The sequence below is a fragment of the Marmota flaviventris genome, unplaced genomic scaffold, assembly GCF_047511675.1.
Source record: "Marmota flaviventris isolate mMarFla1 unplaced genomic scaffold, mMarFla1.hap1 Scaffold_547, whole genome shotgun sequence".
Taxonomy (NCBI): Eukaryota; Metazoa; Chordata; class Mammalia; order Rodentia; family Sciuridae; genus Marmota; species Marmota flaviventris.
In genome coordinates, this window is record NW_027288352.1 from 1,022 (window position 1) to 22,486 (window position 21,465).

A 21,465-nucleotide genomic window follows, 5' to 3' on the forward strand; every position below is an offset into this window, starting at 1 on the left:
GCCAAGCAGGGTCCCCCGCGGCCCCCCCCCCCCCAACAGAGTGATTTCGGAAGAGCGACGTGTGCGTGGGTGTGGGTGGGGAGCGGTGAGAGTTGTGGCGGGGTGGGGGTTGAGGAGAGAGATTTCGGGGACCAACGGGATGATATCACTGCAAGGCCTTTGGAATCCTTCGTGCCCTGCAATGGAGGCCGTGAGTCCCTAAGGGGCCGCGGCGTGTCACTCTTGGAGAGGTGCCTTGGTGTCCCGCGGTAGATCTGCGGGCGAGGTGCCTGCCGGCTTCCATGGAAGCGAAATGAGTGTGATGGAAGCAGAGGTTAAGGCAACGGAGAGAGAAGCACCGAGAAGTCTGGTGTCTGGCACGGTGGTGGGCGAATGGGGCCTGCACGGAAGGAAGGGTCAGAGAGGCACCGGAGCGGCCGCCGCGGCGCTCGAGGGCAGAGAGGGCAGAGCGAGCGCGCAGCGACAGGCTGTGGGGTCCGGGCTCAGGGAGGTGTGCACAGCGGCGGCCTAGACGTCGGGGCTGCGGGACCAAAAGGGGACCGAGTGCTGCATGGGCCGGGAATCGAACCCGGGCCTCCCGCGTGGCAGGCGAGAATTCTACCACTGAACCACCCATGCACCGATGGCAGGCGCCTCCACGCAACCGCCCGACAGTGGTCACCGCCTCCGGTGAGGAGCTGCTGCTCGGGACCGGGACCGAGGGTTGGGCTGGATGGGCCGTTCCTAAAGGAGGGGCTCCAGGCACCCTGCCGGGGCCCCGGGGGTCCGGCCGCCGGCGGGATGTGTGCGTGCGTGTGCCCCCGCGAAGCGCTGGCGCGAACCTCCGGATCCCTGCACCTTCCGGGCCAGCCCAGGCCCCCCCAGACGGCCTTGTCCGCTGCCGCCTGAAGAAGCCAGGAGCCGGTCCGGGCTTTGCCCCTCACGGGAACCCCAATCAGGCCAGGGGACCTGTGGCTCGGTGGCTGCCTCCGTCCACCCGCGAAGTCCCGGTCGCAGGGGCCGAGCCCGGGTCGGGTGAGGCGGGCCCCAACCAGCACGGACGTGGTGGGCAGGAATTAGGCAGCCGCTGCCCACGTGGGGTTCGTGGTAGGGTCGTGGCCGCGGCTCGGCCGTCACCGGTGGGGATCCGGTTCTAGGGTTCTCTCCCCGCCACTCACGAGGGCCATGGTCCCGGGGCTGGGCTGTCTTGCCACGCCCGGTGACCCCACGGTGCGTGGCGATCAGAGAGGTCTCTACCTCTGAACTGCTGTGTTGTGCAGTGGCCGGCAGGCGTGGGTGGTTTGGAAAGGCCCTGGAGTGAAGGAGCCTGGCGGCCACAGTCTGGCACGACGGGAACAGGGTCCTCTGCAGGGCCGAGAGAGATAGGCGACGGGCGGGCGGGGCCCAGAGGCGGATTTTGCCCACGGGAGAGATCCGGAAAGGGCCCGCGCGGCAGCCAAAAGGTGGGCCTGTCAGGAGTGGGATTCGAACCCACGCCTCCAGGGGAGACTGCGACCTGAACGCAGCGCCTTAGACCGCTCGGCCATCCTGACGGCGGGCCTGAGCGCGTGGCGGCTCGCCTGGCTGGGACCCGGCGTTGGCGCAGGTGTCCTTGGCTGGCTCGGTGGTGCGCCGTGCCCGGCGGTCTGCGCGCGCGCCGGACGGACGGGCCTGGCGCGCCGGGAGAAAGCCAAGTCCGCGCATCGGTGCGGTCGCATCCCCCACCGAGCCCGGCCAGGTACCACTAACCGTCCGTGCTGGCAGGAGCCCACCCGGCGCATCGTGCTCCTCCTCCTGTCGGCCGCCGTGCTCGCTAGCTCCCTGGCCCCCTGCTTACACCGACACTGGGATGCCCGCGCAGTGGGAAGCCGGCAGAGCGCACAGGGTCGTTCTCCGGGCACCAGGCACCGGGCCAGGGCGTGGGCTAAGGCCAGGGCCAGGGCCAGGGCCAGGTGGTGTCCAACTCCTTGAGGGTGCCTCCGTGGCGTCCGGCGGTGGACCGGCATTGGCAAGGGGGCCGGGCTAGGCGTCGGAGAGGGGACCGGCGCCACGACGGCGGGCGCCGCCGTCCTCGTTAGTATAGTGGTGAGTATCCCCGCCTGTCACGCGGGAGACCGGGGTTCGATTCCCCGACGGGGAGGCAGTCGCCCTCTTTTTGGTGGTGGTCGCCGCCGCAGCTGCGCCCGGGCCTCTAGCTCTCCGTGCCGCCGCCGGCCCTCGGCGCCCCCTGCTCTCCAGTTGGGCGCAGGATGCCACTTCGTCCCTGGCACGCCGTCCTCACGGTCCCCCGTCCACACCCCTCCCCAGGCATCCGTGCCTTCCTCCTCGCCCGGAGCTTCTGTCGCCACAGACCAACGGCCGCGCCCCGCGTGGGTGTGGAAAAGGGCTCCCAGCCAGAGTGCACGGGCTGGGTCGCTGGAGGGGAGAAGACCCTGAGCCGGCCGACGGAGGCCTGGCCCCGCAGCGCTGGTTCAGGGCCTCCCCCGGAGAGGAGGCGGCGGTGGCACGACGACTTCGGGGCGCCGCTCGGCAGCCCGGGGCCAGCGCGGAGAGGCTCTCTCGGCCGGATGGCGTTGGTGGTATAGTGGTGAGCATAGCTGCCTTCCAAGCAGTTGACCCGGGTTCGATTCCCGGCCAACGCAGCGAGTCGTCCTTTTGACGAGGCCGGGGCCTCGGCCGACCTGGCTCTGGCCCCGCGGGCTCGGTGAGAGGTAGCATGCCTGTGAGTGCGCGCGTCCTCCTGCTGGTGGGCGCACGCGGGGAAGGAGCCCAGGCGAGGCGAGGCGAAGCAGGGTGGAGGACGAGCATTGCATTCTTTTGAGGGTGCCCCCAGCATCAAGGGGCAGCCGGTGGCGGGCGGCTGCACCAGGTTGCCATGTGAAGCCACGGGCACCGACGGGGACCGCGCCAGGTGCCCAGGTAGCGCCCAGCACTTGGGACCGAGGCGCTGGCCCCAGATGGCACGCGCGTGGTGAAAGCACCCACGCTCCCTGGTGGTCTAGTGGTTAGGATTCGGCGCTCTCACCGCCGCGGCCCGGGTTCGATTCCCGGTCAGGGAAGCCTTTCTTCTTCCTCCTCTCTCACCCCTTTTGGCCAAGGCCTTGGTCCGCTCGCTCACACCACCCGTGTCCCGAAGACGGACCCTTATGGACGCCCGCCACACGCGGCGTCCAGCTTCACTGATCCTTGCCACTCTGAGCCCTCCCAACGTTTATGCCTTTTCACTTTCCCCCCTCGTCCTTGCCCGTCGCCCGCTTGCGACAGTTCTTCCCGGCCCTGGCCGCCAGGGGGTACACCACCACCAGCAGCACCACCACCACCAGCACCCAAAGACACACCTACGCTGGAGTCCGTGTGCGCGCGCGCGGGAGCACGCCGCGCTCCGACCGCCGGTGATCTTAGTTGCTCCAGAAACCCTCTTGGCTTCGCGCCTGCTGAGTCTCCTGCTCTCCGGCGAGCCTGCAATCAGCTTTGAACGTGAGCGCATCCCCAGAACTCTCCTATCCTGGGGGGGGCGCACCTGAGACTGGAGACTTGAGTCTTCCCCCGGCTCCTTCGCGCGCCTGGGCCCCCTAGTGACAAATCCTCTCTGTTGCTGCCCCGTGTGCTCAGGCAGTGACCGGGGGCGCTGGTGGCGGGCGAAAGGAGCCGGGTTCGGGAACCCACTCGCTGGCTCTTGTGTCTGGCCCCGGAGAGGTTCTGGATTCCTCCTCAGAGCTGCTTGGGCGAGGCCAAGCCTGGCGCCTGACACATCACTGCTCCCCATCCTGGGGGATCTCCTCCGACCGGGTCGGCCGCGTGGCAGGGCCCGGATACCCCGGCCGCCACTGGGGTCTGCGCTCCAGCTGTGTCCGCGGCTTTGGCTGGGATGCCGGCAGAGCAGGTGGGAGCCCACACCCGGGTCAGGCTGCCCGGGAGTGACAGGCGCGAAAAGGAATCCGAAGAGGCCCGGCGAGCCAGAGCACAGAGCGGCGGAGTCGGGCGGCGGGCCACCGCCTTGGGCCAGGCCGGCCGGAGCCGGTGGCGACTCACGGGTGTCGGGATAGACTTGTAGCCGACACTGGGTGTGAAAGGAGTCCCGCGGCCCCCTACCCCCTGCCCCCGTCTCAAGGGTGCAGGAGCAAACAGAGAACTCCCCCCCCCCCCAGCTCTTGATCCCTTCTCTGCCCAGCCCTGCTCACGACACGTTGTGTGGGCCGGGCCGAAAGCCAGCGGCGGGGCTTTTCAGTCATTGCTGTAGCAGCTGGAACTCTGCTTGGCTTCCAAGGGGACGCCCAGGCAAGGGGCACCATTCTGCGCGCTGGCCCGACTTCTCTGGAGGACGACGGGTCCCCTAGTCGGCAGCCCGCCTCTGCTGGGATACCCGGGCTTGCCTTCGTGGGGCGGGGTGGGGGTGGGGGTGGGGGTGGGGGGGAGCAGTCCCGGGGAAGCTCCCAAGCCCGAGGATCGTGAGTGCGTGACAGTGACGAGAGGAAGCCACCGTTGTCTCGGGGGTCATCCCTGGCGGTGGTCGGGCAAAGGAAAGAGTGCAGGACGCAGGGTCTTCACGCGCCGTGCCAGGCGCCAGCGGGCTGAGAGGTGGGGAGCCGGTTGCCTTAGCCGGGACTGGGGGTTGTGTGGGCGAAGCGCTGGCTGCGTGGAAAGGGCAGGGAGTGCGGCCTGTCGGTGAGGCGGGGTTCCGGCGGACGGCCCGCGGGTGCGCAGGGGGGGTGTTGTGTAGGGGAGGGCGGGGGTACGTGTCAACCGGCCTGGCGCCCCTCTGCCCGGTCCGGGTGGCGGGACTGAGGAGTCCGAAGGAGGCCGGGACGGCGGGGGTCCGTGAGCGGTCGGCTCAGGGTCCGTGGGTCCGCGGGGATGACCAAGTAGGACTGTCGACGCCAGTCTGTGGGGAGGAGGCGCCCACGAACCGTATTGGGCGCCGGTCCGAGAGGCCCTCCCACTCCCGTCCGAGATAGGGGTGCCGAGCGCGGAAGGAAGCGACGAGAGCGACGAGCGGGTGCGGGGGTGGGGTGGGGCTGGGGGGGCGGGGGAGCGTGTCTAGGTGAGGTGTGAAAAAGCGGGTAGGGAAGGCACGTGGGCCGGGGTCCCCGGGTGCTTGCGATCCAGATGCAAAGAGCCGCAACGCACAAGGGCCAAGCAGGGTCCCCCGCGGCCCCCCCCCCCCCAACAGAGTGATTTCGGAAGAGGCGACGTGTGCGTGGGTGTGGGTGGGGAGCGGTGAGAGTTGTGGCGGGGTGGGGGTTGAGGAGAGAGATTTCGGGGACCAACGGGATGATATCACTGCAAGGCCTTTGGAATCCTTCGTGCCCTGCAATGGAGGCCGTGAGTCCCTAAGGGGCCGCGGCGTGTCACTCTTGGGAGAGGTGCCTTGGTGTCCCGCGGTAGATCTGCGGGCGAGGTGCCTGCCGGCTTCCATGGAAGCGAAATGAGTGTGATGGAAGCAGAGGTTAAGGCAACGGAGAGAGAAGCACCGAGAAGTCTGGTGTCTGGCACGGTGGTGGGCGAATGGGGCCTGCACGGAAGGAAGGGTCAGAGAGGCACCGGAGCGGCCGCCGCGGCGCTCGAGGACAGAGAGGGCAGAGCGAGCGCGCAGCGACAGGCTGTGGGGTCCGGGCTCAGGGAGGTGTGCACAGCGGCGGCCTAGACGTCGGGGCTGCGGGACCAAAAGGGGACCGAGTGCTGCATGGGCCGGGAATCGAACCCGGGCCTCCCGCGTGGCAGGCGAGAATTCTACCACTGAACCACCCATGCACCGATGGCGGGCGCCTCCACGCAACCGCCCGACAGTGGTCACCGCCTCCGGTGAGGAGCTGCTGCTCGGGACCGGGACCGAGGGTTGGGGGCTGGATGGGCCGTTCCTAAAGGAGGGGCTCCAGGCACCCTGCCGGGGCCCCGGGGGTCCGGCCGCCGGCGGGGTGTGTGCGTGCGTGCGTGTGCCCCCGCGAAGCGCTGGCGCGAACCTCCGGATCCCTGCACCTTCCGGGCCAGCCCAGGCCCCCCCAGACGACCTTGTCCGCTGCCGCCTGAAGAAGCCAGGAGCCGGTCCGGGCTTTGCCCTCACGGGAACCCCAATCAGGCCAGGGGACCTGTGGCTCGGTGGCTGCCTCCGTCCACCCGCGAAGTCCCGGTCGCAGGGGCCGAGCCCGGGTCGGGTGAGGCGGGCCCCAACCAGCACGGACGTGGTGGGCAGGAATTAGGCAGCCGCTGCCCACGTGGGGTTCGTGGTAGGGTCGTGGCCGCGGCTCGGCCGTCACAGGTGGGGATCCGGTTCTAGGGTTCTCTCCCCGCCACTCACGAGGGCCATGGTCCCGGGGCTGGGCTGTCTTGCCACGCCCGGTGACCCCACGGTGCGTGGCGATCAGAGAGGTCTCTACCTCTGAACTGCTGTGTTGTGCAGTGGCCGGCAGGCGTGGGTGGTTTGGAAAGGCCCTGGAGTGAAGGAGCCTGGCGGCCACAGTCTGGCACGACGGGAACAGGGTCCTCTGCAGGGCCGAGAGAGATAGGCGACGGGCGGGCGGGGGCCCAGAGGCGGATTTTGCCCACGGGAGAGATCCGGAAAGGGCCCGCGTGGCAGCCAAAAGGTGGGCCTGTCAGGAGTGGGATTCGAACCCACGCCTCCAGGGGAGACTGCGACCTGAACGCAGCGCCTTAGACCGCTCGGCCATCCTGACGGCGGGCCTGAGCGCGTGGCGGCTCGCCTGGCTGGGACCCGGCGTTGGCGCAGGTGTCCTTGGCTGGCTCGGTGGTGCGCCGTGCCCGGCGGTCTGCGCGCGCGCCGGACGGACGGGCCTGGCGCGCCGGGAGAAAGCCAAGTCCGCGCATCGGTGCGGTCGCATCCCCCACCGAGCCCGGCCAGGTACCACTAACCGTCTGTGCTGGCAGGAGCCCACCCGGCGCATCGTGCTCCTCCTCCTGTCGGCCGCCGTGCTCGCTAGCTCCCTGGCCCCCCTGCTTACACCGACACTGGGATGCCCGCGCAGTGGGAAGCCGGCAGAGCGCACAGGGTCGTTCTCCGGGCACCAGGCACCGGGCCAGGGCGTGGGCTAAGGCCAGGGCCAGGGCCAGGGCCAGGTGGTGTCCAACTCCTTGAGGGTGCCTCTGTGGCGTCCGGCGGTGGACCGGCAGGGGCAAGGGGGCCGGGCTAGGCGTCGGAGAGGGGACCGGCGCCACGACGGCGGGCGCCGCCGTCCTCGTTAGTATAGTGGTGAGTATCCCCGCCTGTCACGCGGGAGACCGGGGTTCGATTCCCCGACGGGGAGGCAGTCGCCCTCTTTTTGGTGGTGGTCGCCGCCGCAGCTGCGCCCGGGCCTCTAGCTCTCCGTGCCGCCGCCGGCCCTCGGCGCCCCCTGCTCTCCAGTTGGGCGCAGGATGCCACTTCGTCCCTGGCACGCCGTCCTCACGGTCCCCCGTCCACACCCCTCCCCAGGCATCCGTGCCTTCCTCCTCGCCCGGAGCTTCTGTCGCCACAGACCAACGGCCGCGCCCCGCGTGGGTGTGGAAAAGGGCTCCCAGCCAGAGTGCACGGGCTGGGTCGCTGGAGGGGAGAAGACCCTGAGCCGGCCGACGGAGGCCTGGCCCCGCAGCGCTGGTTCAGGGCCTCCCCCGGAGAGGAGGCGGCGGTGGCACGACGACTTCGGGGCGCCGCTCGGCAGCCCGGGGCCAGCGCGGAGAGGCTCTCTCGGCCGGATGGCGTTGGTGGTATAGTGGTGAGCATAGCTGCCTTCCAAGCAGTTGACCCGGGTTCGATTCCCGGCCAACGCAGCGAGTCGTCCTTTTGACGAGGCCGGGGCCTCGGCCGACCTGGCTCTGGCCCCGCGGGCTCGGTGAGAGGTAGCATGCCTGTGAGTGCGCGCGTCCTCCTGCTGGTGGGCGCACGCGGGGAAGGAGCCCAGGCGAGGCGAGGCGAAGCAGGGTGGAGGACGAGCATTGCATTCTTTTGAGGGTGCCCCCAGCATCAAGGGGCAGCCGGTGGCGGGCGGCTGCACCAGGTTGCCATGTGAAGCCACGGGCACCGACGGGGACCGCGCCAGGTGCCCAGGTAGCGCCCAGCACTTGGGACCGAGGCGCTGGCCCCAGATGGCACGCGCGTGGTGAAGGCACCCCACGCTCCCTGGTGGTCTAGTGGTTAGGATTCGGCGCTCTCACCGCCGCGGCCCGGGTTCGATTCCCGGTCAGGGAAGCCTTTCTTCTTCCTCCTCTCTCACCCCTTTTGGCCAAGGCCTTGGTCCGCTCGCTCACACCACCCGTGTCCCGAAGACGGACCCTTATGGACGCCCGCCACACGCGGCGTCCAGCTTCACTGATCCTTGCCACTCTGAGCCCTCCCAACGTTTATGCCTTTTCACTTTCCCCCCTCGTCCTTGCCCGTCGCCCGCTTGCGACAGTTCTTCCCGGCCCTGGCCGCCAGGGGGTACACCACCACCAGCAGCACCACCACCACCAGCACCCAAAGACACACCTACGCTGGAGTCCGTGTGCGCGCGCGCGGGAGCACGCCGCGCTCCGACCGCCGGTGATCTTAGTTGCTCCAGAAACCCTCTTGGCTTCGCGCCTGCTGAGTCTCCTGCTCTCCGGCGAGCCTGCAATCAGCTTTGAACGTGAGCGCATCCCCAGAACTCTCCTATCCTGGGGGGGGCGCACCTGAGACTGGAGACTTGAGTCTTCCCCCGGCTCCTTCGCGCGCCTGGGCCCCCTAGTGACAAACCCTCTCTGTTGCTGCCCCGTGTGCTCAGGCAGTGACCGGGGGCGCTGGTGGCGGGCGAAAGGAGCCGGGTTCGGGAACCCACTCGCTGGCTCTTGTGTCTGGCCCCGGAGAGGTTCTGGATTCCTCCTCAGAGCTGCTTGGGCGAGGCCAAGCCTGGCGCCTGACACATCACTGCTCCCCATCCTGGGGGATCTCCTCCGACCGGGTCGGCCGCGTGGCAGGGCCCGGATACCCCGGCCGCCACTGGGGTCTGCGCTCCAGCTGTGTCCGCGGCTTTGGCTGGGATGCCGGCAGAGCAGGTGGGAGCCCACACCCGGGTCAGGCTGCCCGGGAGTGACAGGCGCGAAAAGGAATCCGAAGAGGCCCGGCGAGCCAGAGCACAGAGCGGCGGAGTCGGGCGGCGGGCCACCGCCTTGGGCCAGGCCGGCCGGAGCCGGTGGCGACTCACGGGTGTCGGGATAGACTTGTAGCCGACACTGGGTGTGAAAGGAGTCCCGCGGCCCCCTACCCCCTGCCCCCGTCTCAAGGGTGCAGGAGCAAACAGAGAACTCCCCCCCCCCCCCAGCTCTTGATCCCTTCTCTGCCCAGCCCTGCTCACGACACGTTGTGTGGGCCGGGCCGAAAGCCAGCGGCGGGGCTTTTCAGTCATTGCTGTAGCAGCTGGAACTCTGCTTGGCTTCCAAGGGGACGCCCAGGCAAGGGGCACCATTCTGCGCGCTGGCCCGACTTCTCTGGAGGACGACGGGTCCCCTAGTCGGCAGCCCGCCTCTGCTGGGATACCCGGGCTTGCCTTCGTGGGGCGGGGTGGGGGTGGGGGTGGGGGTGGGGGGGAGCAGTCCCGGGGAAGCTCCCAAGCCCGAGGATCGTGAGTGCGTGACAGTGACGAGAGGAAGCCACCGTTGTCTCGGGGGTCATCCCTGGCGGTGGTCGGGCAAAGGAAAGAGTGCAGGACGCAGGGTCTTCACGCGCCGTGCCAGGCGCCAGCGGGCTGAGAGGTGGGGAGCCGGTTGCCTTAGCCGGGACTGGGGGTTGTGTGGGCGAAGCGCTGGCTGCGTGGAAAGGGCAGGGAGTGCGGCCTGTCGGTGAGGCGGGGTTCCGGCGGACGGCCCGCGGGTGCGCAGGGGGGGTGTTGTGTAGGGGAGGGCGGGGGTACGTGTCAACCGGCCTGGCGCCCCTCTGCCCGGTCCGGGTGGCGGGACTGAGGAGTCCGAAGGAGGCCGGGACGGCGGGGGTCCGTGAGCGGTCGGCTCAGGGTCCGTGGGTCCGCGGGGATGACCAAGTAGGACTGTCGACGCCAGTCTGTGGGGAGGAGGCGCCCACGAACCGTATTGGGCGCCGGTCCGAGAGGCCCTCCCACTCCCGTCCGAGATAGGGGTGCCGAGCGCGGAAGGAAGCGACGAGAGCGACGAGCGGGTGCGGGGGTGGGGTGGGGCTGGGGGGGCGGGGGAGCGTGTCTAGGTGAGGTGTGAAAAAGCGGGTAGGGAAGGCACGTGGGCCGGGGTCCCCGGGTGCTTGCGATCCAGATGCAAAGAGCCGCAACGCACAAGGGCCAAGCAGGGTCCCCCGCGGCCCCCCCCCCCCCAACAGAGTGATTTCGGAAGAGGCGACGTGTGCGTGGGTGTGGGTGGGGAGCGGTGAGAGTTGTGGCGGGGTGGGGGTTGAGGAGAGAGATTTCGGGGACCAACGGGATGATATCACTGCAAGGCCTTTGGAATCCTTCGTGCCCTGCAATGGAGGCCGTGAGTCCCTAAGGGGCCGCGGCGTGTCACTCTTGGGAGAGGTGCCTTGGTGTCCCGCGGTAGATCTGCGGGCGAGGTGCCTGCCGGCTTCCATGGAAGCGAAATGAGTGTGATGGAAGCAGAGGTTAAGGCAACGGAGAGAGAAGCACCGAGAAGTCTGGTGTCTGGCACGGTGGTGGGCGAATGGGGCCTGCACGGAAGGAAGGGTCAGAGAGGCACCGGAGCGGCCGCCGCGGCGCTCGAGGACAGAGAGGGCAGAGCGAGCGCGCAGCGACAGGCTGTGGGGTCCGGGCTCAGGGAGGTGTGCACAGCGGCGGCCTAGACATCGGGGCTGCGGGACCAAAAGGGGACCGAGTGCTGCATGGGCCGGGAATCGAACCCGGGCCTCCCGCGTGGCAGGCGAGAATTCTACCACTGAACCACCCATGCACCGATGGCGGGCGCCTCCACGCAACCGCCCGACAGTGGTCACCGCCTCCGGTGAGGAGCTGCTGCTCGGGACCGGGACCGAGGGTTGGGGGCTGGATGGGCCGTTCCTAAAGGAGGGGCTCCAGGCACCCTGCCGGGGCCCCGGGGGTCCGGCCGCCGGCGGGGTGTGTGCGTGCGTGCGTGTGCCCCCGCGAAGCGCTGGCGCGAACCTCCGGATCCCTGCACCTTCCGGGCCAGCCCAGGCCCCCCCAGACGACCTTGTCCGCTGCCGCCTGAAGAAGCCAGGAGCCGGTCCGGGCTTTGCCCTCACGGGAACCCCAATCAGGCCAGGGGACCTGTGGCTCGGTGGCTGCCTCCGTCCACCCGCGAAGTCCCGGTCGCAGGGGCCGAGCCCGGGTCGGGTGAGGCGGGCCCCAACCAGCACGGACGTGGTGGGCAGGAATTAGGCAGCCGCTGCCCACGTGGGGTTCGTGGTAGGGTCGTGGCCGCGGCTCGGCCGTCACAGGTGGGGATCCGGTTCTAGGGTTCTCTCCCCGCCACTCACGAGGGCCATGGTCCCGGGGCTGGGCTGTCTTGCCACGCCCGGTGACCCCACGGTGCGTGGCGATCAGAGAGGTCTCTACCTCTGAACTGCTGTGTTGTGCAGTGGCCGGCAGGCGTGGGTGGTTTGGAAAGGCCCTGGAGTGAAGGAGCCTGGCGGCCACAGTCTGGCACGACGGGAACAGGGTCCTCTGCAGGGCCGAGAGAGATAGGCGACGGGCGGGCGGGGGCCCAGAGGCGGATTTTGCCCACGGGAGAGATCCGGAAAGGGCCCGCGTGGCAGCCAAAAGGTGGGCCTGTCAGGAGTGGGATTCGAACCCACGCCTCCAGGGGAGACTGCGACCTGAACGCAGCGCCTTAGACCGCTCGGCCATCCTGACGGCGGGCCTGAGCGCGTGGCGGCTCGCCTGGCTGGGACCCGGCGTTGGCGCAGGTGTCCTTGGCTGGCTCGGTGGTGCGCCGTGCCCGGCGGTCTGCGCGCGCGCCGGACGGACGGGCCTGGCGCGCCGGGAGAAAGCCAAGTCCGCGCATCGGTGCGGTCGCATCCCCCACCGAGCCCGGCCAGGTACCACTAACCGTCTGTGCTGGCAGGAGCCCACCCGGCGCATCGTGCTCCTCCTCCTGTCGGCCGCCGTGCTCGCTAGCTCCCTGGCCCCCCTGCTTACACCGACACTGGGATGCCCGCGCAGTGGGAAGCCGGCAGAGCGCACAGGGTCGTTCTCCGGGCACCAGGCACCGGGCCAGGGCGTGGGCTAAGGCCAGGGCCAGGGCCAGGGCCAGGTGGTGTCCAACTCCTTGAGGGTGCCTCCGTGGCGTCCGGCGGTGGACCGGCAGGGGCAAGGGGGCCGGGCTAGGCGTCGGAGAGGGGACCGGCGCCACGACGGCGGGCGCCGCCGTCCTCGTTAGTATAGTGGTGAGTATCCCCGCCTGTCACGCGGGAGACCGGGGTTCGATTCCCCGACGGGGAGGCAGTCGCCCTCTTTTTGGTGGTGGTCGCCGCCGCAGCTGCGCCCGGGCCTCTAGCTCTCCGTGCCGCCGCCGGCCCTCGGCGCCCCCTGCTCTCCAGTTGGGCGCAGGATGCCACTTCGTCCCTGGCACGCCGTCCTCACGGTCCCCCGTCCACACCCCTCCCCAGGCATCCGTGCCTTCCTCCTCGCCCGGAGCTTCTGTCGCCACAGACCAACGGCCGCGCCCCGCGTGGGTGTGGAAAAGGGCTCCCAGCCAGAGTGCACGGGCTGGGTCGCTGGAGGGGAGAAGACCCTGAGCCGGCCGACGGAGGCCTGGCCCCGCAGCGCTGGTTCAGGGCCTCCCCCGGAGAGGAGGCGGCGGTGGCACGACGACTTCGGGGCGCCGCTCGGCAGCCCGGGGCCAGCGCGGAGAGGCTCTCTCGGCCGGATGGCGTTGGTGGTATAGTGGTGAGCATAGCTGCCTTCCAAGCAGTTGACCCGGGTTCGATTCCCGGCCAACGCAGCGAGTCGTCCTTTTGACGAGGCCGGGGCCTCGGCCGACCTGGCTCTGGCCCCGCGGGCTCGGTGAGAGGTAGCATGCCTGTGAGTGCGCGCGTCCTCCTGCTGGTGGGCGCACGTGGGGAAGGAGCCCAGGCGAGGCGAGGCGAAGCAGGGTGGAGGACGAGCATTGCATTCTTTTGAGGGTGCCCCCAGCATCAAGGGGCAGCCGGTGGCGGGCGGCTGCACCAGGTTGCCATGTGAAGCCACGGGCACCGACGGGGACCGCGCCAGGTGCCCAGGTAGCGCCCAGCACTTGGGACCGAGGCGCTGGCCCCAGATGGCACGCGCGTGGTGAAGGCACCCCACGCTCCCTGGTGGTCTAGTGGTTAGGATTCGGCGCTCTCACCGCCGCGGCCCGGGTTCGATTCCCGGTCAGGGAAGCCTTTCTTCTTCCTCCTCTCTCACCCCTTTTGGCCAAGGCCTTGGTCCGCTCGCTCACACCACCCGTGTCCCGAAGACGGACCCTTATGGACGCCCGCCACACGCGGCGTCCAGCTTCACTGATCCTTGCCACTCTGAGCCCTCCCAACGTTTATGCCTTTTCACTTTCCCCCCTCGTCCTTGCCCGTCGCCCGCTTGCGACAGTTCTTCCCGGCCCTGGCCGCCAGGGGGTACACCACCACCAGCAGCACCACCACCACCAGCACCCAAAGACACACCTACGCTGGAGTCCGTGTGCGCGCGCGCGGGAGCACGCCGCGCTCCGACCGCCGGTGATCTTAGTTGCTCCAGAAACCCTCTTGGCTTCGCGCCTGCTGAGTCTCCTGCTCTCCGGCGAGCCTGCAATCAGCTTTGAACGTGAGCGCATCCCCAGAACTCTCCTATCCTGGGGGGGGCGCACCTGAGACTGGAGACTTGAGTCTTCCCCCGGCTCCTTCGCGCGCCTGGGCCCCCTAGTGACAAACCCTCTCTGTTGCTGCCCCGTGTGCTCAGGCAGTGACCGGGGGCGCTGGTGGCGGGCGAAAGGAGCCGGGTTCGGGAACCCACTCGCTGGCTCTTGTGTCTGGCCCCGGAGAGGTTCTGGATTCCTCCTCAGAGCTGCTTGGGCGAGGCCAAGCCTGGCGCCTGACACATCACTGCTCCCCATCCTGGGGGATCTCCTCCGACCGGGTCGGCCGCGTGGCAGGGCCCGGATACCCCGGCCGCCACTGGGGTCTGCGCTCCAGCTGTGTCCGCGGCTTTGGCTGGGATGCCGGCAGAGCAGGTGGGAGCCCACACCCGGGTCAGGCTGCCCGGGAGTGACAGGCGCGAAAAGGAATCCGAAGAGGCCCGGCGAGCCAGAGCACAGAGCGGCGGAGTCGGGCGGCGGGCCACCGCCTTGGGCCAGGCCGGCCGGAGCCGGTGGCGACTCACGGGTGTCGGGATAGACTTGTAGCCGACACTGGGTGTGAAAGGAGTCCCGCGGCCCCCTACCCCCTGCCCCCGTCTCAAGGGTGCAGGAGCAAACAGAGAACTCCCCCCCCCAGCTCTTGATCCCTTCTCTGCCCAGCCCTGCTCACGACACGTTGTGTGGGCCGGGCCGAAAGCCAGCGGCGGGGCTTTTCAGTCATTGCTGTAGCAGCTGGAACTCTGCTTGGCTTCCAAGGGGACGCCCAGGCAAGGGGCACCATTCTGCGCGCTGGCCCGACTTCTCTGGAGGACGACGGGTCCCCTAGTCGGCAGCCCGCCTCTGCTGGGATACCCGGGCTTGCCTTCGTGGGGCGGGGTGGGGGTGGGGGTGGGGGTGGGGGGAGCAGTCCCGGGGAAGCTCCCAAGCCCGAGGATCGTGAGTGCGTGACAGTGACGAGAGGAAGCCACCGTTGTCTCGGGGGTCATCCCTGGCGGTGGTCTGGCAAAGGCCACGGTACGGAAAGAGTGCAGGACGCAGGGTCTTCACGCGCCGTGCCAGGTGTCAGCGGGCTGAGAGGTGGGGAGCCGGTTGCCTTAGCCGGGACTGGGGGTTGTGTGGGCGAAGCGCTGGCTGCGTGGAAAGGGCAGGGAGTGCGGCCTGTCGGTGAGGCGGGGTTCCGGCGGACGGCCCGCGGGTGCGCAGGGGGGGTGTTGTGTAGGGGAGGGCGGGGGTACGTGTCAACCGGCCTGGCGCCCCTCTGCCCGGTCCGGGTGGCGGGACTGAGGAGTCCGAAGGAGGCCAGGACGACGGGGGTCCGTGAGCGGTCGGCTCGGGGGCCCGTGGGGGAAGACCAAGGAGGACTGTCGATGCCAGTCTGCGGGGAGGAGGCGCCCACGGAGCGGATTGGGCGTGGGTCCGAGAGGCCGCTCCCCCGTTGGTGATAGGGGTGCCGTGCACGGAAGGTGGCAGGAGAGCGACGAGTGGGTGCGTGGGTGGGGTGGGGCTGGGCGGGCAGGGGGAGCGTGTCTAGGTGAGGTGTCCAAAAGCGGGTAGGGAAGGCACGCGGGCCGGGGTCCCCGGGTGCTTGGGATCCAGATGCGAAGAGCCTCAACGCAGAGTGATTTCGGATCGGATCAGGCGACGTGTGGGTGGGTGCGGGCGGGGATCGGTGAGAGTTGTGGCGGGGCTGAGGGCGTTGGGGTGGGGGGGGGGATGAGGAGAGATGTTGAGAGCCAAGGCCAGGTCAAGCTGGTGCCTGGCATTTTGCCAGAAGGAGCGGTTCCTGCTGCCTGGGGTGCCCGCTATTGTTGTGCTCTCGCGGAGTTCCTGGAGAGTTCGCGTGGGCGGTGGGCGGCGTGTGGCTTGAGTTCTAAAACTACAGTTCGTTCCTGCTTGAATCTTCAAGTGGCTCCTGATTTGTGCCCAGCCAGACTGCGGCAGAGAGAGATTTCTGGGGGACCCAAAGGAAGATGATATCACTGCAAGGCCTTTGGAGTCCTTCGTGCGCTGCAATGGCGGCCGTGAGTGCCTAGGGGGCCGCGACGAGACACTCTTGGCAGAGGTGCCTTGGTGGCAGAGGTGCCTTGGTGTCCCATGGTTGGTGTGCGGGCGAGGTGCCTGCCGGCTTCCATGGAAGCGAAATGAGTGTGATGCGATGGAAGCGGAGGCACCGAGAAGTCTGGTGTCTGGCACGTTAGTGGGCGAAGGCGCATGGAACGAAGGGCGCTCCAGGGCAGAGCCAGCGCGGGGGCTGTGGGGTCCAGGCTTAGGTGTGTACAGCGGCGGCCTAGACGACGGGGCTGCCGGACCAAAAGGGGACCGAGCGCTGCATGGGCCGGGAATCGAACCCGGGCCTCCCGCGTGGCAGGCGAGAATTCTACCACTGAACCACCCATGCACCGATGGCAGGCACCTCCACGCAACCGCCGGACAGCGGTCACCGCCTGCGGTGAGGAGCTCCTGCTTGGGACCGGGACCAAGCGTTGGGGGCTGGATGGGCCGTTCCTAAAGGAGGGGCTCCAGGCATCCTGCCGGGGCCCCGGGGATGCGGCCGCCCGTGGGGTGTGTGCGTGCGTGTGCCCCCGCGCAGCGCTGGCGCGAACCTCCGGACCCTGCACCTTCCGGGCCAGCCCAGGCCCCCCAGACCGCCTTGTCCGCTGCCGCCTGAAGAAGCCAGGAGCCGGTCCAGGCTTTGCCCTCACGGGAACCCCAATCAGGCCAGGGGACCTGTGGCTCGGTGGCTGCCTCCGTCCACCCGCAAAGTCCCGGTCGCAGGAGCCCCGGACGGGTGAGGCGGGCCCCAACCAGCACCGACGTGGTGGGCTGGCCTTAGGCAGCCGCTGCCCACGTGGGGTTCGTGGCCGCCGCGCCCAGGTGGTCGCGGCCGGGGCTCCGCCATCGCCGGCGGGGATCTAGGGGTTCTAGGGTTCTCTCCCTGCCACTCGCGAGGGCCACGGTCCCGGGACTGTGCTGTCTGGCCACGCCCGGTGACCCCACGGTGCGTGGCGAGCAGAGGTCTCGACTGCTGTGTTGTGGCGTGGCCGGCAGGCGTGAGTGGTTTGGAAAGGCCCTCCGGTGAAGGGGCCTGGCGGCCACAGTCTGGCACGACGGGAACGGGGTCCTCTGCAGGGCCGAGAGAGATAGGCGACGGGCGGGCGGGGGCCGATTTTGCCCACGGGAGAGATCCGGAAAGGGCCCGCGTGCGCTCCCCGCCGCAACCGAGCGGGCGCCGTCTTGTCGGTTGGGGTGGATGTCGACGGGTGGCTGGCGTGGCGGCGGGGCCGTGCATCGGAGAGTGTAGCCGGGAACAGGGAGGGGGCGACAGAGTCGAGCCAGAGGGCTTAAGCGTCGTCGTCGCGGTGGGGTCGATGAGGAGGGGCGCTGGTCACAAGTTGGCAGAGGGCGGAAGGCGCAGGGTACTCAGGGTTGGGGTGGGGCGGGCATTATCTGCGCGGGTCCAGCGGGTCAGGGAGATGCGGGTGGCCGGCCAGGAAGAGAGCGGCTGTGGTGGGCGCTGGTGGACCCGGGCCAGGCAGCCTGGTTGTGTGTGTGTGTGTGTGTGTGTGTGTGTGTGTGTGTGTGTGTCGGGGTGGGGGGGTGTAGCCAAAAGGTGGGCCTGTCAGGAGTGGGATTCGAACCCACGCCTCCAGGGGAGACTGCGACCTGAACGCAGCGCCTTAGACCGCTCGGCCATCCTGACGGCGGGCCTGAGCGCCCGGCGGTTCGCCTGGCTGGGACCCGGCGTTGGCGCAGGTGTCCTTGGCCGGCACCGTGGTGCGCGGTGCCCGGCGGTCTGCGGGCGCCTTGGACGGACGGGCCTGTCGGGCCGGGAGCGAGCCAATTCCGCTCATCGGTGCGGTCGCGTCCCCCACCGAGCCCGGCCAGGTACCACTAACCGTCCGTGCTGGCAGGAGCCCACCCGGCGCATCGTGCTCCTCCTCCTGTCGGCGGCCGTGCTCGCTAGCTCCCTGGCCCCCCTGCTTACACCGACATTGGGATGCCCGCGCAGTGGGAAACCAGCAGGGCGCACAGGGTCCTTCTCCGGGCACCGGGCACCCGGCACCGGGCCAGGGCGTGGGCTAAGGCCAGGGCCAGGGCCAGGGCCAGGTGGTGTGGTGTCGGCTCCTTGACAGTGCCTCTGTGGCGTCCTGTTTTGGGCCAGCAGGGGCAAGAGGGCCGGGCTAGGCGTCGGATAGGGGACCGGCGCCACGACGGCGGGCGCCGCCGTCCTCGTTAGTATAGTGGTGAGTATCCCCGCCTGTCACGCGGGAGACCGGGGTTCGATTCCCCGACGGGGAGGCAGTCGCCCTTTTTTGGGTGCTGGTCGCCGCCGCAGCTGCGCCCGGGCCTCTAGCTCTCCGTGCCGCCGTCGGCCCTCGGCGCCCCCTGCTCTCCAGTTGGGCGCAGGATGCCACTTCCTCCCTGGCACGCCGTCCTCGCGGTCCCCCGTCCACCCCCCTCCCCAGGCATCCGTGCCTTCCTCCTCGCCCGCGGCTCTGTCGCCACAGACGAGCACCCGCGCCCCGAGTGGGTTTGGCAAAGGGTTTCCTGCCAACGGGCACGGGCTGGGTCGCTGGAGGGGAGAAGGCCCTGTGCGGGCGGACCGCGGCCTCGCCGCCCTGCGCGCCGGTTCAGGGCGTCGTCCCGAGAGGAGACGGCCGCGGCGCCGACGCCGGGGCGCCTCTCGGCAGCCCGGGGCCAGCGTGGAGCGGCTCTCGCGGCCGGATGGCGTTGGTGGTATAGTGGTGAGCATAGCTGCCTTCCAAGCAGTTGACCCGGGTTCGATTCCCGGCCAACGCAGCGAATCGACCTTTTGACGGCGCCAACCGGGCCCTGGCCCCCGCTAGCTAGCGTGACCTCCTGCTGGCGGGCGGATGTGGGGAAGGAGTCCAGGCGAGGCTTCACTTCGAAAGGCAAGGCCAGGCGGGCGACCCGAGGCGAGGCGAGGCGAAGCAAAGCGAAGCAGGCCGGAGGGCGAGCATAGCATTCTTTTGAGGGTGCCCCCAGCATCAGGGGTGGGTCGCTGGTGACCGGCAGCCCCTGGCGGGAGGCTGCACCAGGTTGCCATGTAAAGCCACCGGGACCCACGGGGACGGCGCCCGGTGCACAGGTAGCGCCCAGCACTTGGGACCGAGGCGCTGGCCGCAGATGGCACGCGCACGGAAGCGGCAGCCCCATGCTCCCTGGTGGTCTAGTGGTTAGGATTCGGCGCTCTCACCGCCGCGGCCCGGGTTCGATTCCCGGTCAGGGAAGCCTTTCTTTTCTTCTTCCTCCTCGCGCCACGCCTCTCTCTCCCCTTTTGGCCAAGGCCTTGGTCCGCTCGCTCACACCACGCGTGCCCGAAGACCGACCCTTATGGACGCCCGCCACACGCGGCGTCCAGCCTCACTGACACTTGCCACTCTGAGCCCTCCCAACATTTATGCCTTTTCACTTTCTCCCCTCGTCCTGGCCGTCGCCCGCCTCCGACAGTTCTTCCCGGCCCTGGCCACCACCGACATCACCATCACCACCACCCAAAGACACACCTATGCTTGAGCGCGCGCGGGTGCACGCCGCGCTCCGACTGCGATAACTGAGGGGAAATTTGGAACTCACCGCCGGTGAACTTAGATGCTCCAGAAACCCTCTAGGCTTCGCCTGCTGAGTCTCCTGCTCTCTGGCGAGCCTGCAATCAGCTTGGACCGTGAGCGCATCCCCAGGACTCCCCTATCAAGACTCGAGACTTGAGTCTTCCCCCAGCTCCTTCGTGTGCCTGGGCCCCCTCGTGACAAGCCCTCTCTGTTCTCTCGGTTGCTGCCGCGTGTGCTCAGTGACTGGGGGCGCTCATGGCGGGCGAAAGGAGCCGGGTTCCGGAACCCACTCGCTGGCTCTGGTGTCTGGCCCCGGAAAGGTTCTGGATTTCCTCCTCAGAGCTGCTTGGGTGAGGCCAAGCCTGGCGCCTGACACATCACCGCTTCCCATCCTGGGGGATCCCCTCCGACCGGGTCGGCCGCGTGGCAGGGCCCGGATGCCACGGCCGCCACTGGTGCCAGGGCCTGAGCGCCGGGCGGGGGTCTGCGCTTCAGCTGTGTCCGCGGCTTTGGCCGGGATGCCGACAGAGCGGGTGGGAGCCCACACCCGGGTCAGGATGCCTGTTAGAGTCTGTAAACAAGTCAAAATAACACCTGGCATTTTGCCAGGGGAATGTTAAAGTTCCTAAACAAGTCTGGATGGTGCCTGGCAAAATGCCAGAGGGAGTGGTTTGAGAAGTAACAAAAGCGAGCCATTAAGTGTGGAGATTCCTTATTGGTTGACTGATGTATCTAGTTTATGCTAATTAGATAAGCTGTGTGGAATGTATAAATACTGCTCCTGTCCTGCAATAAACGGCTTCCACTCCTGCCGTATCAACGTATACAAGTTGTTCGTCACCCCCCGGTTCGTTTGCTGCAGCCGGACTGCGGCAGATGCCCGAGAGTGACAGGCGCGAAAAGGAATGTGGAGAGGCCCGGCGAGCCGGAGCACAAGAGCGGCGGCGGAGGCGGGCAGGCGGGCGCCCACTTATCAGTGCCTTGACCCAGGCGGGCGGGAGCCGGTGGCGGTGGCGACTCACGGGTTTCGGGATAGACTTGTAGCCGACCCTGGGTGTGAAAGGAGTCCCACGGCCCCCTGCCCCCTGCCCCCCGCCTCAGGGGCGAAAGAGCAAACAGAGAACGCCCCCACCACCACCACCACTAGGTTGGACTGCCTAGTTTCCCACTCCTGCCCGGCCGCACGTCCATCCACTAAGCTCTTGATCCCTTCTCTGCCCAGCCCGGCTCGGGACACGCTGGGTGGCCCCTGCCGAAAGCCAGCGGCAGCGCTTTTGAGTCAGTGCTGTAGAGGCTTCCAAGGAACTTTGCTTGGCTTCCAAGGGGACGCCCAGGCAACGGGCACCAATCTGCCCGCTGGCCCGACTTCCCTCCAGGACGACGGGTGCCCTAGCCCGCAACCCGCCACTGCCGGGATACCCGGGCTTGCCTTCGTCGGGCGGGGTGGGGGTGGGAGTGGGAGGGAGCGGTCTCGGGGAAGCTCCCAAGCCCGAGGGTCGTGGGTGCGTGACAGTGACGAGAGGAAGCGACCATTCTCTCGGGTGTCATCCCTGGCGGTGGTCGGGCAAAGGCCATGGCACGGAAAGAGTGCAGGACGCAGGGTCTTCACGCGCCGTGCCAGGCGCCAGCGGGCTGAGAGGTGGGAGCCAGTTGCTGTAGCCGGGACTGGGGGTTGTGTGGGCGAAGCGCTGGCTGCGTGGAAAGGGGCAGGGAGTGCGGCCTGTCGGTGAGGCGGGGTTCGGGCCGACAGCCCGCGGGTGTGCAGGGGGTTGTTGTGGAGGCGGGGGTGGGGGGGTGGGGCGCGCCGGGCGGGCGCCCGTGACGTGCCGATCGGTCTGCCGGGTCCGGGTGTCGGAACTGAGGAGTCCGAAGGAGGCCAGGACGACGGGGGTCCGTGAGCGGTCGGCTCGGGGGCCCGTGGGGGAAGACCAAGGAGGACTGTCGATGCCAGTCTGCGGGGAGGAGGCGCCCACGGAGCGGATTGGGCGTGGGTCCGAGAGGCCGCTCCCCCGTTGGAGATAGGGGTGCCGTGCACGGAAGGTGGCAGGAGAGCGACGAGTGGGTGCGTGGGTGGGGTGGGGCTGGGCGGGCAGGGGGAGCGTGTCTAGGTGAGGTGTCCAAAAGCGGGTAGGGAAGGCACGCGGGCCGGGGTCCCCGGGTGCTT

At 69.0% G+C, this 21,465-nt stretch overlaps 20 non-coding genes across 20 annotated transcripts; 12 read left to right on the plus strand and 8 right to left on the minus strand.

Moving 5' to 3' along the window:
- Positions 1-547: 547 nt before the first annotated feature.
- Positions 548-618, minus strand: Trnag-gcc (transfer RNA glycine (anticodon GCC)). Its single transcript has one exon. It is a non-coding gene; the product is annotated as a tRNA-Gly (tRNA).
- An 831-nt stretch (positions 619-1,449) lies between these two features.
- On the minus strand, positions 1,450-1,532 carry Trnal-cag (transfer RNA leucine (anticodon CAG)). Its single transcript has one exon. It is a non-coding gene; the product is annotated as a tRNA-Leu (tRNA).
- Positions 1,533-2,047: 515 nt separating this feature from the next.
- Trnad-guc (transfer RNA aspartic acid (anticodon GUC)) lies at positions 2,048-2,119 on the plus strand. The gene has a single exon. It is a non-coding gene; the product is annotated as a tRNA-Asp (tRNA).
- A 430-nt stretch (positions 2,120-2,549) lies between these two features.
- Trnag-ucc (transfer RNA glycine (anticodon UCC)) lies at positions 2,550-2,621 on the plus strand. Its single transcript has one exon. It is a non-coding gene; the product is annotated as a tRNA-Gly (tRNA).
- Positions 2,622-2,966: 345 nt separating this feature from the next.
- Positions 2,967-3,038, plus strand: Trnae-cuc (transfer RNA glutamic acid (anticodon CUC)). Its single transcript has one exon. It is a non-coding gene; the product is annotated as a tRNA-Glu (tRNA).
- A 2,621-nt stretch (positions 3,039-5,659) lies between these two features.
- Trnag-gcc (transfer RNA glycine (anticodon GCC)) lies at positions 5,660-5,730 on the minus strand. The gene has a single exon. It is a non-coding gene; the product is annotated as a tRNA-Gly (tRNA).
- Positions 5,731-6,567: 837 nt separating this feature from the next.
- On the minus strand, positions 6,568-6,650 carry Trnal-cag (transfer RNA leucine (anticodon CAG)). Its single transcript has one exon. It is a non-coding gene; the product is annotated as a tRNA-Leu (tRNA).
- Positions 6,651-7,166: 516 nt separating this feature from the next.
- On the plus strand, positions 7,167-7,238 carry Trnad-guc (transfer RNA aspartic acid (anticodon GUC)). Its single transcript has one exon. It is a non-coding gene; the product is annotated as a tRNA-Asp (tRNA).
- Positions 7,239-7,668: 430 nt separating this feature from the next.
- Positions 7,669-7,740, plus strand: Trnag-ucc (transfer RNA glycine (anticodon UCC)). The gene has a single exon. It is a non-coding gene; the product is annotated as a tRNA-Gly (tRNA).
- A 346-nt stretch (positions 7,741-8,086) lies between these two features.
- On the plus strand, positions 8,087-8,158 carry Trnae-cuc (transfer RNA glutamic acid (anticodon CUC)). The gene has a single exon. It is a non-coding gene; the product is annotated as a tRNA-Glu (tRNA).
- A 2,622-nt stretch (positions 8,159-10,780) lies between these two features.
- Trnag-gcc (transfer RNA glycine (anticodon GCC)) lies at positions 10,781-10,851 on the minus strand. Its single transcript has one exon. It is a non-coding gene; the product is annotated as a tRNA-Gly (tRNA).
- An 837-nt stretch (positions 10,852-11,688) lies between these two features.
- Positions 11,689-11,771, minus strand: Trnal-cag (transfer RNA leucine (anticodon CAG)). The gene has a single exon. It is a non-coding gene; the product is annotated as a tRNA-Leu (tRNA).
- A 516-nt stretch (positions 11,772-12,287) lies between these two features.
- On the plus strand, positions 12,288-12,359 carry Trnad-guc (transfer RNA aspartic acid (anticodon GUC)). The gene has a single exon. It is a non-coding gene; the product is annotated as a tRNA-Asp (tRNA).
- Positions 12,360-12,789: 430 nt separating this feature from the next.
- Trnag-ucc (transfer RNA glycine (anticodon UCC)) lies at positions 12,790-12,861 on the plus strand. The gene has a single exon. It is a non-coding gene; the product is annotated as a tRNA-Gly (tRNA).
- Positions 12,862-13,207: 346 nt separating this feature from the next.
- Positions 13,208-13,279, plus strand: Trnae-cuc (transfer RNA glutamic acid (anticodon CUC)). Its single transcript has one exon. It is a non-coding gene; the product is annotated as a tRNA-Glu (tRNA).
- A 2,776-nt stretch (positions 13,280-16,055) lies between these two features.
- On the minus strand, positions 16,056-16,126 carry Trnag-gcc (transfer RNA glycine (anticodon GCC)). The gene has a single exon. It is a non-coding gene; the product is annotated as a tRNA-Gly (tRNA).
- Positions 16,127-17,345: 1,219 nt separating this feature from the next.
- On the minus strand, positions 17,346-17,428 carry Trnal-cag (transfer RNA leucine (anticodon CAG)). Its single transcript has one exon. It is a non-coding gene; the product is annotated as a tRNA-Leu (tRNA).
- A 527-nt stretch (positions 17,429-17,955) lies between these two features.
- Trnad-guc (transfer RNA aspartic acid (anticodon GUC)) lies at positions 17,956-18,027 on the plus strand. Its single transcript has one exon. It is a non-coding gene; the product is annotated as a tRNA-Asp (tRNA).
- Positions 18,028-18,456: 429 nt separating this feature from the next.
- On the plus strand, positions 18,457-18,528 carry Trnag-ucc (transfer RNA glycine (anticodon UCC)). Its single transcript has one exon. It is a non-coding gene; the product is annotated as a tRNA-Gly (tRNA).
- A 380-nt stretch (positions 18,529-18,908) lies between these two features.
- On the plus strand, positions 18,909-18,980 carry Trnae-cuc (transfer RNA glutamic acid (anticodon CUC)). The gene has a single exon. It is a non-coding gene; the product is annotated as a tRNA-Glu (tRNA).
- The last annotated feature ends 2,485 nt before the right edge of the window (positions 18,981-21,465 follow it).